The following is a 15,484-nucleotide window of genomic DNA, read 5'->3' as shown; positions in this document are numbered from 1 at the left end:
TTGAGCCATTAGCGGAGGATACTGTGTGAGTGTGATGTCTTAAAAGTCATAATAAATATATAATTAGTGTTGTGCTTGTGGTTGTGCGTATTTAACCGTTTCACACAAGGAAATTCGCTAGTCGTTTAAAAATATATGTATATATAAAATATATATGTATATGAATGTAAATTGTTCATCGCAGTGAGTGTGTTTGTGTGGACCTGAATATTGTGTATTCTGCAATATTTTCCTCATCTACCAGCAAGAGTTTCTTCGCGAGGATCGAGAAAGGCACTCATCATCAGGTGGAGAAATAATATTCCCTCGGCAGGAATCCAAGTCAGTGACGCACGTCCGTTTAACCGGGAGGACCTAAAAAAAAAGGTAGGAGAAGCTTCCATCCAATTTTATCCTCAGTTTTTCATTTATAAACGCATTTCAATAAAGCGCTTGGGTCCTATGATTGTCATGAGGGGTTAATTCGGTAACACCCTCGATGTTGTGCGACTTCGAGGAAGATCCGAGGGTGTTATTGGCGGCGGGGTGATTTACTGGGTATAGCGCTCGGATGCTGAATAGAGGTCCTGGGTTCGAATCCCTTTCCCGACAATTACGCCTATACCCAAGATGTGCGAGTTTCTGGGCATCGGAGCTTTCTGCAAAACCGCGGGCGGCGCTGGGAAAGGAAATTAGCCCCCTCTGTTGGCGAGTGATCGAATTTCACCTCCCGTAGCATTTGGTGCTTGGTGAACTCTCTTTACAATTGATGACCGTGGTGGAAGGATATAAATAATATAATTTATAACTTTTATTGAGACTTTGTGGAAATACGACAACACACATATTTTGGTTAATGGGTTAGTGGACCCACTTTGCCTGACACTTGGGATTGGGCGTATTTATTAACTATTTTCATTCTTTAAAACAAATTGTCGTCTCACATCACGATGGCAAAATTAAATAACATTTTTAAGGGATTTATTTGCTTTGTTTGGTAAGATTCGATAGAAATAGGACCATAGATATTTTAACTCTCTCCACGGGTAAATGGGTCTTATACCTCATAGGCTCGTTCCCATCATCGACCCCGCCCGCCCCCTCCCAATCTATCGCAGAGTTCGCGTGAGTGTCCATGAAACCACCAATTTTTGCAATATTTGTCAAAATTAAATTAAATTAAATGCCCCAAGTGGCTAAAAATGTCGCAATTGCACGGCTCGTGGCCTCCCATTCATTCTGGTGGATTCACTGCGACGCCGGATGCGTCCGCCTAAGGTTCGTCATTTATGGGTGTACTCTCCCTCTCCTCCGGTGCATGACGATGGTGCGATTGTTTCTGGCACCAGTTCCCACTTCGCCCTGCGCTATCTTTTCGGACGGATTCGGTTGGTCGCGTCTGTGTCATTCCAACTGCACCCTTGGGCAACGAATGTGAGAATGGCCCGATTATCGCGCCTGAACTCGTCGTCATCGGCAACGAGAACAGAACTCCATCGCCTGCACCCAAAGATTAGACGAATAAGTGTGATGGATTCTCGATGGAACGATTGGTGAAGGATGCGTTTTCTCTTTTCGTTATCTCCACCTTCTATAATTCCACCTTTTTTATAAAAAGCTTCATTTAAATTATCTTCCTCCAGAAAAAAATGTAGAAGTCCTCTCCATATTTTTTTTAGGTGTTATTTTTAGCTGAAGTACTTATTGATCACAAATTTTTCTCATCAGTAAATAATATCTTTTGCTCAACCTTCCCGAAATGTATGCGTTGGTATCGCAGATAATGTTTTGTGTAAGGACTAAGAAGGGATTGCCAGATGAATTCCATTTCTAAGGATCACTAGTTGAAAATAATATATTCGGCATGTTGAAGTACTTGTTCGCACTGACTTCTATCACTGCTGTTACTGAATTTAAATGGAAGTTTACCATAACTATTTTTGTTCTTACAGGTAAGCATTTTATAGGACTGTAAACCCTTTTTTCCATCTTCCTCATCATAGCCTCTGGGGATCTTTAAAATAAAGAAAGGTCAGACATATCGTTCCCGAATTATCTTTTTTCCTTTCACCCTTGATAAGTAAATAAATAAATGTATATATATATATACACATATATATCTTTATATATACATATATATATACAGATACATATATATACATACATACACACACATATATATATATATATATATATATATATATATATATATATATATATATATATATATATATATATATATATATATGTATATATATATGTGGCTGATTTGATCGTTTGTATTCCACAGACGGCTACTATTTCCACAGCCCTACTAGCGTCACAGTCGGTTGAAAGAAATCACTGCCTCGGCACATGCGATGCAGCTGAGTCAAAACGAGCGGTCGAAAAAAAAGATATATATAATAATGGGGTGGGTTCTCTTTCTAGGAATCCCACGGAACACTCCATTGCCCTTTTAAACGAATCCACTTTCGGCGCCTCGCCCTCTTTATCTCCAGAAATGGTGCGTTCGAAGGCCGCCACCCGCCGAAAACCTTTCCTTCCTCCGTTAGAATGCCACTCGAAACTTATAAGCACTCACTCACTCTAGGGCGGATCTGAATTAATTTTGACGTTTTTTATCATGATAATAAAACAGTTTGATTAAAAAAGTCTTGGAAGTTTATATTTTATTGGACCTAGCCTCGCGTTAAAATCATTTCAACTGGACCCTTGGGTTGCGAAAGAGAGAGAATGGTGCGGAGCCGTTCGATATTCGGCACCCCGCACCGGCAGGCGTCTTAACAGATTCCTTCAATTGTATGCCCTAAAATTATGTCACAATGAGTGATGCTGAGGAAATGGGAATAATGTACTTGTCAACTGCCGTGTGGATTTAGTTTGAAAGCTGATAAATCGTTATTTCGGTGTGAAAATGTACTCTTGCCCACATCAATATTGCATTTCTAAAAACAGTTGAGTTCACTTATTCCGGTGGTATTGGCGATGAACAATTCCTTTTTCTTCTATTCAAAGTGATAATTTTGTCGTTGATGTAGTCGGAAGAAGTTCGTTTTAAGTTCGACTGTTCTCCCGTAGAGAGAATGATGCTTTCCCGAAATTAGTCAAAAGTACGTTATTACCCGACATCAAGGACAAGTGGCTAACTTTGGCGGTAACTGAACGTGGCTGACTTTGAAAGTGCGCATTCAACAGTTAACCAAAACGTTAGTTTGCGCGATACTGTCATTTAGCGATGATTTAATTTCTTCTGCCCTGCGAATTAAGATACGAAATTTGTCAACAGTTGAAGATATTTCGTAACTTGAGGGACGAAAGGATCAAAATATTTCTTTAGTTTCGGTTCTAATGTCATGGTTTTTGGCATATGAAAGACATACGGAAGGTCGGACACCGTTTGCGAATGTATTGCTTCCGTTCTAACCTGCTCGGACGACAGATCTGAACAAATGTCGCGCGCGAAAATCGGATGAAATATTAATTTGATTTTTTTTCTTTTCCTATTGTCGGTCTGAGATTCTTAGGATAATGGCTGTGTAACGGAAACACACGCTTTGCCCTTAGTTTTTTCTTTATTCCATCTCGAATTGCTTTAATACTATAATCTTACTATGTAAATGTTACATATTATCGCTTCTTCTAATGCATCGCGAATTCACCAAAAAGTACCAAACCTTTCCCTACGTCCTGGTAAAACGATCCACATTGACAATTCTCATAAATCAAAAAAAAGAAGTTTTTGGTAGAAGTAGAGAAATCCTAACCAACCCTTCCATGTCTATTCAAGTTGCAACATACGTATTACTACATATGTGTAGTAATACAACATTGCTATATTTCGATTGAGGGGGATACCTGCTCAGGCTTAAATTCCCCTTTTTGTCTAAGCTTATACTCTCTATGTGGTATATGGCATGTTAGTTGACATTCCCTCAAGTGGAAAAGAACATAATTAATTCAATGATAGTCCAAGTTTTCATAGCCATCCAAACTATTCAGTTGCATTTCATCCCTCTAACGCGATAGTAAAAATATGCGACATAAAGGTGTAATGAGGTAAATTGAAAACAAAATATTCAAACATTTTTGTAATAATACGATTGCCGAAAGACTTCTAAGGAGCCGAAATCGTTTGATGCGCTCGGTTCTCCACGCTTGAGAATTATGCAGTTGGGCGATGCTGAACTGTTGCCAAATACTGAAAATGTGAGGCCATAATTTCTTTTCAGACATTCTCATTCAAATTATTAGCCTTCAAGGTTATAAACTGATAGAACGCTGCTCGTTTCACACCACTTAATACTTTTTTTTTAGGATGTATACCCCAGGAGGCAGTGTCAGATGTCCGGGTGCCCGAAAGATGGAATATGAACCGTGCGGAAAGCCTAGAAGTTGAAGAGGAAAGGAGGGAAGAAGCATGGGACGGTTGAGGAAGAAAAATTGCAAAGAGGAAAAGAAAACTTCCTTCGCGCGTTGACATTGTTGCACGTTCAAAGTAAAAAAAGAAAAAAATGGATAGAACTTGGAGGAAATCAGCGAAGAATAAATATGTGCCCGACCGCTCCTTGCTTTATCGCTTCAAATAGCAAACGGAGGAGCAGAGTGGGAGTGGATGGAGAATGAAGATAGGGAAGCGAGGGATCAGAGAGGGAGAGAGAGGGAGGGATATGGGACGCCGGTGAGAGAAGAACACTCACCTTCCCAGTCCTCGTTCTATGATTGATGAGCGAGGGCACGATCGTCCACCCCCCCCCCCCCCCGTCTGTCCTCCGCCACAAATACACACTCGCGCCCAAGCGAGTCAGCAACTAGTGACACCGAGGCAATTAATGTGGCCTTACATTACATTGGCGGATTGGACCACCAGGATTTCAATAAGAGAGAGGAAAACACGCACTGATACATTAAAGTTTAGTTCATTCCTCGCATGATCTATAATCACAAATATGCAAATCAAAATCACAAATATGCAAATCACAAATTCAAAATCAAAAGTAACCATTTCGAAGTAAAAAGTATGTATATCTTTTTACTTCGAAAATACTTCGAAATCATTATGTGTGTATATATATATATATATATATATATATATATATATATATATATATATATATATATATATATATATATGTTTAGCTACACTCGAATACATTGGATCTCATTCAATACTTATCACATTGATTTTCCTTTGGCTGTCTCGATAATTGAAGCTTCCTCATCCATAAACCTAACTAATTTCATGGATTAATCTTCGGCGCCCATTCTTACCCCATTTTTCATTTTTCCCCGTGCCTCTTTAAAAATCTCTTCAGCATATAAATGTACGTTGAACATCACTTTTGACAGTGGACACCCCTATCTAAGTTCCCTTCCTAACCTTGACTACGCTTAATAGTTCTGTTCTTCGAGTACCCCAGATCAACTATTTACGATATTGTGGCTAAGTATAATGCTTCGGAGAAGTTCAGGGAAGGTTTCGCCAACCCGGAGAGGAAACCTCATTCGAGGAAACAGATGGTTGTCCGGATTTAAGCACCGCACAATGTATACTCAAATATTCCTCATCGTGAACCTCAATTACTTCCGGAGAATGCATCTCCATTGTAACTCCATATTCCTGCATGCCACCGCGGGGATATGTGGCAGGAGGTGTTGGGACCCTATCCCACGAAATATGAAGTCCAGTTAACATGGTATACTCTAATAATCCTCTTATTTTCGCGAATCGCACAAGAGTAGCGAATATTCTTAAATTTGTCCGTGGCGGAGTTTCATTATCTTTTATTTCCCCGGAAGGTTCTTCAGGTGGTCCTCATTATGGTGTTAGACCCTAATAATGCTAAGCAAACTCTACGTTTAACATTCTTAAAGTCTCAGTCTCGCTTGCTCCTCTTCGTGTTTATGTGACTACCTTTCTAACTTCTCCGGTAACATTGTTATACGTTGGCACTTTCTCCTCATAGCAGTTGTCTCCTCATCACAAATCTACGTATTCATCTTCAAAAGTAGAGTAATTTTTTAATTAGGTGCAGGAATACTTTTTATGCAACATCAAAACGTGCCGTAACTGATGCGAAATGACACCTTTTCCATCACCTTCCTGCATTTGAATCGCTCACCGCGAGTGGCTTGTAATAAGTCGCTTTTTATCGGGAAATCGGGAGATGTCCATTCCGTGATTGGCTTGAGCAGAGAACTCAGCGTCGACAAGCATGTTGATAAAAAAAAGCGAATCGCATCGTCGAGAGGAACTCCCAAACACATGCCCATCTCTCTCTCCCTTTCCTTCTGCCCCCACGACGGCACGGCTCTGTTCCTCCCTCCTTTCTGCCCACCGTCCTCCCCACGGCCTTCCCCCACCCCCTCTACCGCCCCCAGGAGGAGGGAAAGAGGCCCCCTCCTCCACGGTCTCCTGCCACCTGCCCATCTGCCTCGGAGGGAGGGCAAAGCGAGGTTCGCTTCTCGGACTCCGGGGTTGGGTTGGGGATGGGCCGTGTGGAGGGAGGGAGTGGGGAGGGGGTCAGATGGACGGACGAGAAGAAAAAAAGAGGATGGGAGAGTCCGGAACGAGGTTAAGGCCCGGGGGCAGACTGATACTCTTTTCACGAGACGAGAGCACGGGCCGTTTTCCGGAGAAAGTTTTTTCATGCATATTTTTTTGTAGGCATCTCTCCGCATTAATTTATTTTTTCGCCTGGCTGACGGGGAGGACGTCCCATTATCACATCTCATTGTTCCCCGGTGGGTTAGCCCAGTGCCGTTTTATCTCCACTATTTTGTACCATCTCCAGTGGGTACGGGAAGCGCGGATCACGGTTGCCATGGCGGCCGAATGTGTAGCAGGGTGGCGGAGGGATTTATTTCGAGATTCCGTCGCCAGATAGCAGTGATTGAAATGCTGGGATTTAAGTTAGCGTAGGTTGTCCTCTTGTCATGGGTGAGTATTACCGGGTAGGGCAAGATGCGATCTCTTTGCTTATGCTATTCACTTGCGTGGACGGGGACGGCCGAGAAGATGTGTCCATAAATAATTATGCTGTGAATATTTTCTTTATTCTCCTTTGATAATACTAGGCGAAGGATTCACTAAAACTGTGGGGAATGCGGTAGAATTCAAACGCTTCTGATGTTTGCTCAAACTCGGATAATGCTGAAAAAATCCTTCAGCTATACCAGGGTTAATTTTCGTCTGTGCAATTTTTCACGCTGTGAAATAAGCGAAATTTCGTCCGTAAACGAAGGCAATAGTTCTCAAACAAATATCCGTGCAAGATTTCCCTGAGTCATCGATTTTAAGGACGTTACATACTGTTTACTATAAAATATAATTTACTTTGTTCCTCTTTGAAGAAAAGAAATATATGTCACAGGCACTGGCATAATGTTTTATACCGCTTCAAGAGAATGAAAGCCAGACTTTTATCTAAACGAAAAATTATAATATTAAAGCTAAACACGTGTCAACTGTGTGACTGCTTTGATTGATTGCCGGAAAAGAACTTCATATTTAAAAAGGACTTATAGGCGACTTTAACATTGCATCAATTTTATCCGAGGAACAATTGAGAGGCATCAGGCGTTGACAACAATTTTGATGATTTTTCCTAAAAAATGCAAAATATTTTCCACTGATCAAGTAAGTCACTCTTTGGGCTTCAAAATTTTCACTTGACCGTTTCTTTCACCGTCCTCTTTTCTTATCATTCGCGGTCCGCTGCCAACAGCTGGGTGTTACATTGTCCACCTGTGACTTTCGAGGTTGGGACCATAAGTTGCATGGACACGAATTAGTAGAACATGCCCCTTCTTGCTTGCCGGTTCTGCATGACCTGTCTTGGTATAATGGGTGTCTACCATGTAAATGGTTGTGGTGAACTTTTATTCCCCCCTTTTTTGAATATCACAAAGCACCTTTTTTGGGTGAAACTAACGCTTGTTTGGAACTAAATTTTCCACCAGCATGTATGTACATGGATTTGTAAGGTTTTTTCGGCGATTTTTAGTGGGTGTTTTTCCACTTTCCCCAATCATTGATGCATCCTTCTTCTCCCTTATTTCTTACTCATACCACCTTTTTGGTGGCTACCCCTGCCACATACCTTTTCTGTGGATCGCGGGGTATGTATGTATGTAGATGTAAACTCAAAAGAGTCGCGTCCATATTGAACAATTCAACAAAGTGAAGCCTGAAAGTATGGAGCACATCGAAGAGTGGCTGTCGTAAATTGATTACAATGTCTTTCATTTCCCACTTAATCTGTTTCTCCCAGATTGTCGTGGGCGTCTCATGGTGATGAAGTGGACATAATACTAATAGCTTAGAAGAATATCTACTATTAGAAAAGCAAAGAAGAGAATAGAGGGTATTTGGGGTTATTGGATCTCCATGTCTCCATGGCCTTGATTCAAATGATTGCGTTGGCAGCGTTTTCAGTGATCTTCTAGCGCATTCTAGTTTTCCGTGGAAGGACGATTAGAGGAGTGCAGTTACCAGCACCCAGTGCTAAGCTCGTCGTATGAGAAGTTAATCAGAGGGCCGTTGGTGCTTTTGGCTTAGCATATGCTAATGCTGACGTTCTGATGCCCTCAGCCTTTTCTCCACTCCGTACAACCCTTCCCACCCCTCGCCACTACATCTAGATAACTCCGAAAATAAATTTAAATGTTGGTCGCCTGCCCTAGTGGGAGGAGGGAAAGAGGATGTAATCCGGACACATTGGGTGGGTCGTCAACGTCTTCGTGTGTGTGTGTGTATATATATATATATATATACATACATACATACATACATATATATATATATATATATATATATATATATATATATATATATATATATATATATATATATATATATATATATATATATATGAAGAAACGATAGTCACTATCGTTTCTTCCGAGGAAGACGGAGCTGACTTCCGCCGAAATTATTGAGTTTTAATTATTGTTGCTGCCGAGTTTTATATATATATATGTATATATATAATTATTTTAACCATTCATCTACAAATACACGATGCGTCGCAAGTTTCCACAAACAAAAATCGCGGGGAGTGTTAGGGCACCAACCTCATTGAATTAAACGCAGACTCAGAAGGAATGTTAGCGTTGCGTTACGCTGTGACAGGCGAGATCACAGCCTATAATCCCGAGGAGGATAAATATGTACCTATTTTTCTGTGTTGATTCTAAGATATTGATCGTTAGACTTACAGATCGTTTTGCTTTGCTGATTAACTCGATATGACCTCTGTTGTTAAACCACTTAGTAATCTAATACTAGTATAACTGTGATCGGAGCGTATTTTGGTCGAAGGAAATAATTTCTCTATTTAAATAAGATATATTTTTTTCCCTGAAAAGCTTATGTATAGCCGAAATATCTGTTAGAATTAAATAATCTTAAGATGTATTGAAGACCTGAATAAAACAATAGTAAAGAAGAGAGGAAATGACATTGTGCAGTGTTTAAAAAAAGTGTAATATTTTTGTACTCTGTTCCATAACATACCGTTTGGGTAGGAAACTTGAAATTAAAGAGAATATAAAAGCAATTTTCGTTGGAATTTCATTCGACTACATTCTTTTGAATTCAAGAAATGTCTTCACTGTACCAGAGTATAATCCAGCATTTTGTAGCATCCAGCAATCAAGGATTTTATTTCATCTGAAATGTATAATGGAGGTGATTTGCTGTTGATGAAAATATTCATGTGGCTGTCGATGGTGAATTATCATATTTCCTGTGCCATCCATAGATTTTACAATTTTTTTTTTAAGTCCTGTGTTTTTTGCTCTCAATGCACATTGCCGGGGATTGACTTCTAGATGACCGTTGCAATAGAGCCAGACAATAAGTGAGAGTTCCGGGTCCTAGCTAAACTGTTTTCGACCTCGCGACGTGCACCAGCAACTACCGGCGATCTCCATCCGATGTTGTCTGCCGACCGACGCTGCTGTCAATGAAAGCCATTTCAATAATTCAGTGCGGATGCGGTTATAAATTGCCGTCGCTCGGGATGAAAATTCCGGAATGGTGGCGTGTGTCCATTAGGATTTTGATGGACCCCTCGCGCCGGGCAACGGCGCCGCCGTCACCGCATTATCCGCGCCATGCGCATAAAGAGAGGGGAAGCCGATTCGTCATTAGGGGATGAGGCATGAAAGTATTTTTTTTTTACATTTTTACTCGTATATTCCGTTTGCTTGCTTTGCTTTTCGTCGCCTCTTTGTCGTCATTTTTTCCCTAGCAAATCAGTTCATGACTTAGAGAAAACTGTTGAATTCATAATGATTGACGACCGTCTCAAGCTTCGGAATGCTGTAGTCATAATAAATGTATTAAATGAATGCTATGTAGTCTACATTCAGTATGTGCCATCGGAGCTGGTAATGGATGGACTGCATTCCCCATTTATGTCTCGTATTGATGTCCTACCGGCCAAAACGGAACCCAACTTCCGTATTTCGGAATATGGCATGCATAAACCATATGCATGCGGCCATGCCATAGTTTTTTCATTGCTTCAATCGGAGGAACAAATGGTGTAGATGTAATAGATACATGTTTTGCACTCTAATAAAATGTACCCCCCTCACTATTAAGACATTTCTTCGTTAATTTTATATAAATATATTAGCATGCCTCTGAAGGCGTATTCTACACAATGCTAGTTGTTTTCTTTTGATTTGATCTGGTTATGAAGGGCAGCTCTGTGTTAAGGGTAATGCTCTACTGCTTATGAAGGACAAATTTGTATTAAGCGCGAAGAAAGAACCAAAGAATTTGCGTTTTCACAGGAAAATATGTATTATTCTCGACTAGTTTCGCTACACTTTAGCACCATCTTCAATAAAGTGTAGCGAAACCAGTTGAGAATGATAAATTACTTTCTGTGGAAACGCAAAGTCTTTGATTTTTTCTTCGTCCTTCATACAAATGGATTTCCACGAAGTATCGGGCTCAAAGATCTCCCAAAACGGGTCTCTGTTCACTTTGATACAAGCTCCTCCGAATTTCAAGATTTCAAATTTCAAATTTTATATGTAATTGAAATCGGATCGTGGTTTCATCTGATATAATTTTTGTCAAAACTTGAAATTATGATTTCACTCGTATAATTCGGAAATATTTTACCTTTAAGATATTATTAAGTCGCATATTTAAAATATGTGTTATTAATGAAATAATAATTTCACTCATATTATTCGGGGATATTTTACCAAAAGTATATTATTAAGTCACATGTTAAAAATGTATTTGTTGTTTATATTGTGTTTACCGATGCATAAAAAAAGGTTGGGAATCAACAGAAATAAGAAAGAAAAGAGAGTGTGGCGCGTTGATCAACCCAATGTTTTTCGTATTCCGTTTCCAAAAACGCAGCCGCCGACCTAATGAATCGACGCAATCAGGGATGACTGGAAAGATAAGAGGCGATTGTAAAAATTTGTTCATTTCAATGGAATACGCAATGAATTCTCTGAGAGGCATTATTTTTTCTTTGGTCGTTGAGATCCCGAGTGTTTTTTAAGCTTGCATTATTTCATCCCGTCGTCTGCGGATCCTGTCGAACATCACGGGCGAGGTGTGAAAAAAATCACAATGGCGATCGAGCCGAATGATATGTTTAAGGGAAAAAGGAAATTTTGTCAATGGGGAAAGAAGGGGAAATTGAGTTATCTCTCCTCGGGCTGCGAAGGAAATTCCATCAATCTTATCGCACGCCGAAATCTCCGTTTCCTCGCCACCTCCCACTAGCTCTCGGCACCACCTCATCCCGTCCGTCCTCTCTCGCTCTTCGAATATTTTATCCGCCCCTCACCCAGGGCCGGTCGGCCCCCCGGGGGACTCCTTTATCCTTTTCCCCTCTCGCCTCTCCCATTCCCTGCTTCCTCGTCACCCTCCCCCGAGAGCGACCCCCGTCCCAGCCGAACGGCCTTCTTCGGGTGCTGCGCACGAGACGCCGGTTCCCACGACCACGGCGGAGGAGGTGGGAAGGGTTGCGGATCGGGGATAAAGGTGGAAGGAGATAAGAGAGTGGAATCAGAAAATTGAGTCGTGATACTTTATTTCACTTTCTGGGAGATCCCATTTCATTGCTATTCTTCCCTACTGGCGGCGAATGACTTCGTTGGCCTCGGAACTTTCCTCCGCAGATTACCTATCGTCTTTTGGTTTCAGCATGTAGGTATCAGATAGGTAATAAGACTCATCTCATCTTAAACGAAAGTTACTCTCAATTAACTTGAAATCGTGAGAATTCTTGGTGACGACTTATCAAGTATTAATTAAAACTTGCTTAAGTCCTCATATTTAAATGTTCTGTCTCGTTGCTGGCTCCACTTCCCATAAACGAATTTATGAAGCCAGAGGAAGCCTAAAAGTTTCAAACGTTGGTGGATGTTTTTTTGTCGTTTTAACCTTACAGGAAATCGTAATACCTAGCCATAAAAATGTCTTCTTTTGTGCCGCTATCAGCATCATCGCTATTTACAATGATGCATAGAGAGACATTAATCGAACGGAGGGAACGAATGAAATGAATACTTAAAAAAGATGAGCGTGATATCCAAATTTTACTTGTCATAATGTGGGAGAATCCCCTTAAGTTGCATCTGTTGATTATTCCAGAGGAATCAACAAATGGACACATATTCAAGCATTTGCAAATTTAAATGGTCATTCTGCTAAGCGCCTTTTGTAACATTATCGTATGAAAAGAGCTCCAAAAATTTGAGATCTTAAAACTGGATGGTATTCGGATTGCATTTTTGAGCTGAGCACGTCGCACTTGCATGATATTACTTACGGAAGACCCTTGTTAAAACAGTTGATGTCCCATTCTTTTATTATTGTTTGCAGGGTAAACGCTAGATGTACATGCACTCCCTGGCACTGCAATTTAAGTATATGACGAATAATTTCCTTCCATCTGTGAACATTGACACAAATGAAAAAAGGCAAAAACTAATATAGCTACTTTCACACGTGATCCATTTCAGGTCGCCGATGCGTTTGTGCTTGATGATATTTTATCATACAGGTAGAATACCCATTCGAGAGCTTTTATGGCCTTTGATAGCTTCAACTCACTGCGAATTTAAATCTTCAATTAATTTAATTTGTTCTTGTTTCGGCTCAGGTTTTTACGGGATACACTTCAGTCAGGGCCTCCATGCCGGCATCTGTTACCACTCTCGCCGGATGTGTTTGATGCTGGCCGAGGTCGAACTCTGACCCGTTGAGTCGTGCCCCATCCCATCACTCACCTTCTCCCTGGGCAACAAGGTGTCCGCCACCTTTCCCCTCCTCTACCCCGCACTCGGCAGGTGCGCGAGACTCACTCCCTCGCTTGAATAGAAAAGAGGCCCGAAATGTGCACCGGAGTGGGTGCGAAAATTATAGGGAGGGGGGGGAGCCAGCCTCACCACAATCGGCAAGCACCGACACCTCTCCCCGCCCCAACCCTTCTTCCTTCTACCCGCTCCTCTCCCCTCTCGACACCCTTTCTCTTTCTCAAATATCTGCGGCCTCTGTTGCATTAAAGATTCCTCCCGTAGGACTGCGACGCTATTCGCATTTTTATCGCCGTATTACCGCATTGTGAATATTAGGAACTCTTGCAGATTGCGTGGCTGTGTTTTTTATTTTGCGCCTAATAAAAAGGCGTCCGCTATTGAAGAAATAGGTTTTCTCTTGCGCACAAAACAGAAACACAGCAATTCCAAAATTAATATTTATTAATGACCATGGTTTTCATCAGTGTGTGGGGGTCGTGTGAGAACGTGGCCGTCAATAAATATTAATTTTCGAATTGCCGTGTTTATTGTTAGTGTGTGTGTGTATATATATATATATATATATATATATATATATATACACATACATATACACGCATATATACTCCCAGAGCATCGAGTGGTTAAAGAAAAAAATGTTAACCTAAAGGGTGGAAGAGGGTAAAGCGAATATTGTCGGCGCTCTTAATTTTTGTGAACATTTCGAGTTCCATTTGTCAGTTACAACGTTGCCTGGGAGATGGAGAGTGATTATTTTCAACAGTGAAGTTATATTTCTGAATACCAGGTTAAAATAATAATAATTGTTTTTGTAGATAATAAAAGAATAATTAATTATTTGCATAGCTTATTTCAACGATATCTTAGTGGATGAAACATGCCCATGACAGTGGCACTTTAATCATCAAGGGAATTGTGCCTCTTGATAAAGTTTGGTTTCCAATACAGAGCTTTGAAAAGGCCAACTTTCAAACTGTTCACGCTGGTTGTAGTTCTTGAACAATATAATCTTTCTAGGATTGTAGAAATGATTTCATCGGCCATATCTCTAATGATTTCAGAGTTCACCATGCGGTTATTTTATAAAATCTCACCTTCGTATAATACACCATGTACATTAGCTATTAGATCATAATTATGTCCTCATAGACCAACCGTAATTGAACTTCCCACGCACTGTATGCCTACGTATCATGACTAAATGCCGTTGAACATTCTCAATGATATTATTCCGGTGGGAAAGTTAACCCGAGGGTTCGGCAATGTCATAGGATGTCGTGTCACCATACGATTGATTTCTATTTGACGACCTTACTGTACGAAGTAGCCTTATCCGTGGGGGAAAAGCAGTCATCTACTACTCCATCTGGGTTCATGGTCGCGAAATATGCGGTCATTGTGGAACTAATGATCTGTGTAATTCCGTCGATGTACGGCAGCAAGTTGGTCTTGGTTGCATTATTTGCTGTTGTCGTCCTTTCTTTTTTTTAAAGCAAGATATACCACATTGGCCTATCGATATATCGTCCGAAAGTTGACAGTTTTATAATGGATCGTCAATTCTGAAAATAGGAATTTCGAGCTGATTCCTATAACAAGAGCTGTGGGTGAGGTGTTTCTATCGTTGATCGCATCCGTCCCACTCTTGAAATGGATACTAATATATAATTCTTCAGTGCCCCAATGCTTTCTGTTCTTCTCCGTACCGTCCAAAATGCTTATTCCTTTCCTCCCACCTTCTCGCCTCTATCGCAGACTTCAACGTCCCCACTACCTCTCAATATCTCCAAGTAGTGTGTATTCTATGTAAAATAAAACTCGGCGATGGAAGAATAAAAGCTCCTCTCCCTTCCTCCTCCCTCAAGCTCTCCCATCTCATCTTCCCTCCCCTCCCCTTCGACCCCCTCCCTTTCTCCTTCCCCCCAGCTCCCACCCCAAAGCCAGCGTGGATAGGGTGGGAGTGGGCGGAGTCGAGGGGCAGGAGGGCGGTTTTTTCTTCATCTCCCGCGCCTTGTTCACTCCCTCCCCCTTCCCTCTCCCACGCAAAGCTTGGTGGATAGAGAAAGACGGAGATTCAGAAGGGGGAGGGGGAAAGAAAGCATTAGGGTTGGAATTGAAAGGTTAGAGAAAAGAAAGGACCGAGGGGGTTGTTGGGGGGAAGAGGGGAGGGGGGATGGATAAAAAGAAAGGCAAGGGT

The 15,484-nt window shown here is 41.1% G+C and overlaps 1 long non-coding RNA gene across 1 annotated transcript in view; it reads left to right on the top strand.

The window, feature by feature from the left end:
- The first annotated feature begins 225 nt into the window (after positions 1-225).
- Positions 226-15,484, top strand: part of LOC139694352 (uncharacterized) — a 532,868-nt gene continuing 517,609 nt past the window's right edge. Inside the window, exon 1 of the long non-coding RNA XR_011702121.1 lies at positions 226-366. This is a non-coding gene — a long non-coding RNA (uncharacterized lncRNA). The remainder of the gene's footprint in view (positions 367-15,484) is intronic.

Source organism: Hetaerina americana, unplaced genomic scaffold, assembly GCF_022747635.1.
Source record: "Hetaerina americana unplaced genomic scaffold, ioHetAmer1.1.p SCAF_5, whole genome shotgun sequence".
Taxonomy (NCBI): Eukaryota; Metazoa; Arthropoda; class Insecta; order Odonata; family Calopterygidae; genus Hetaerina; species Hetaerina americana.
This window is presented reverse-complemented; position numbering and strand designations above follow the sequence as displayed.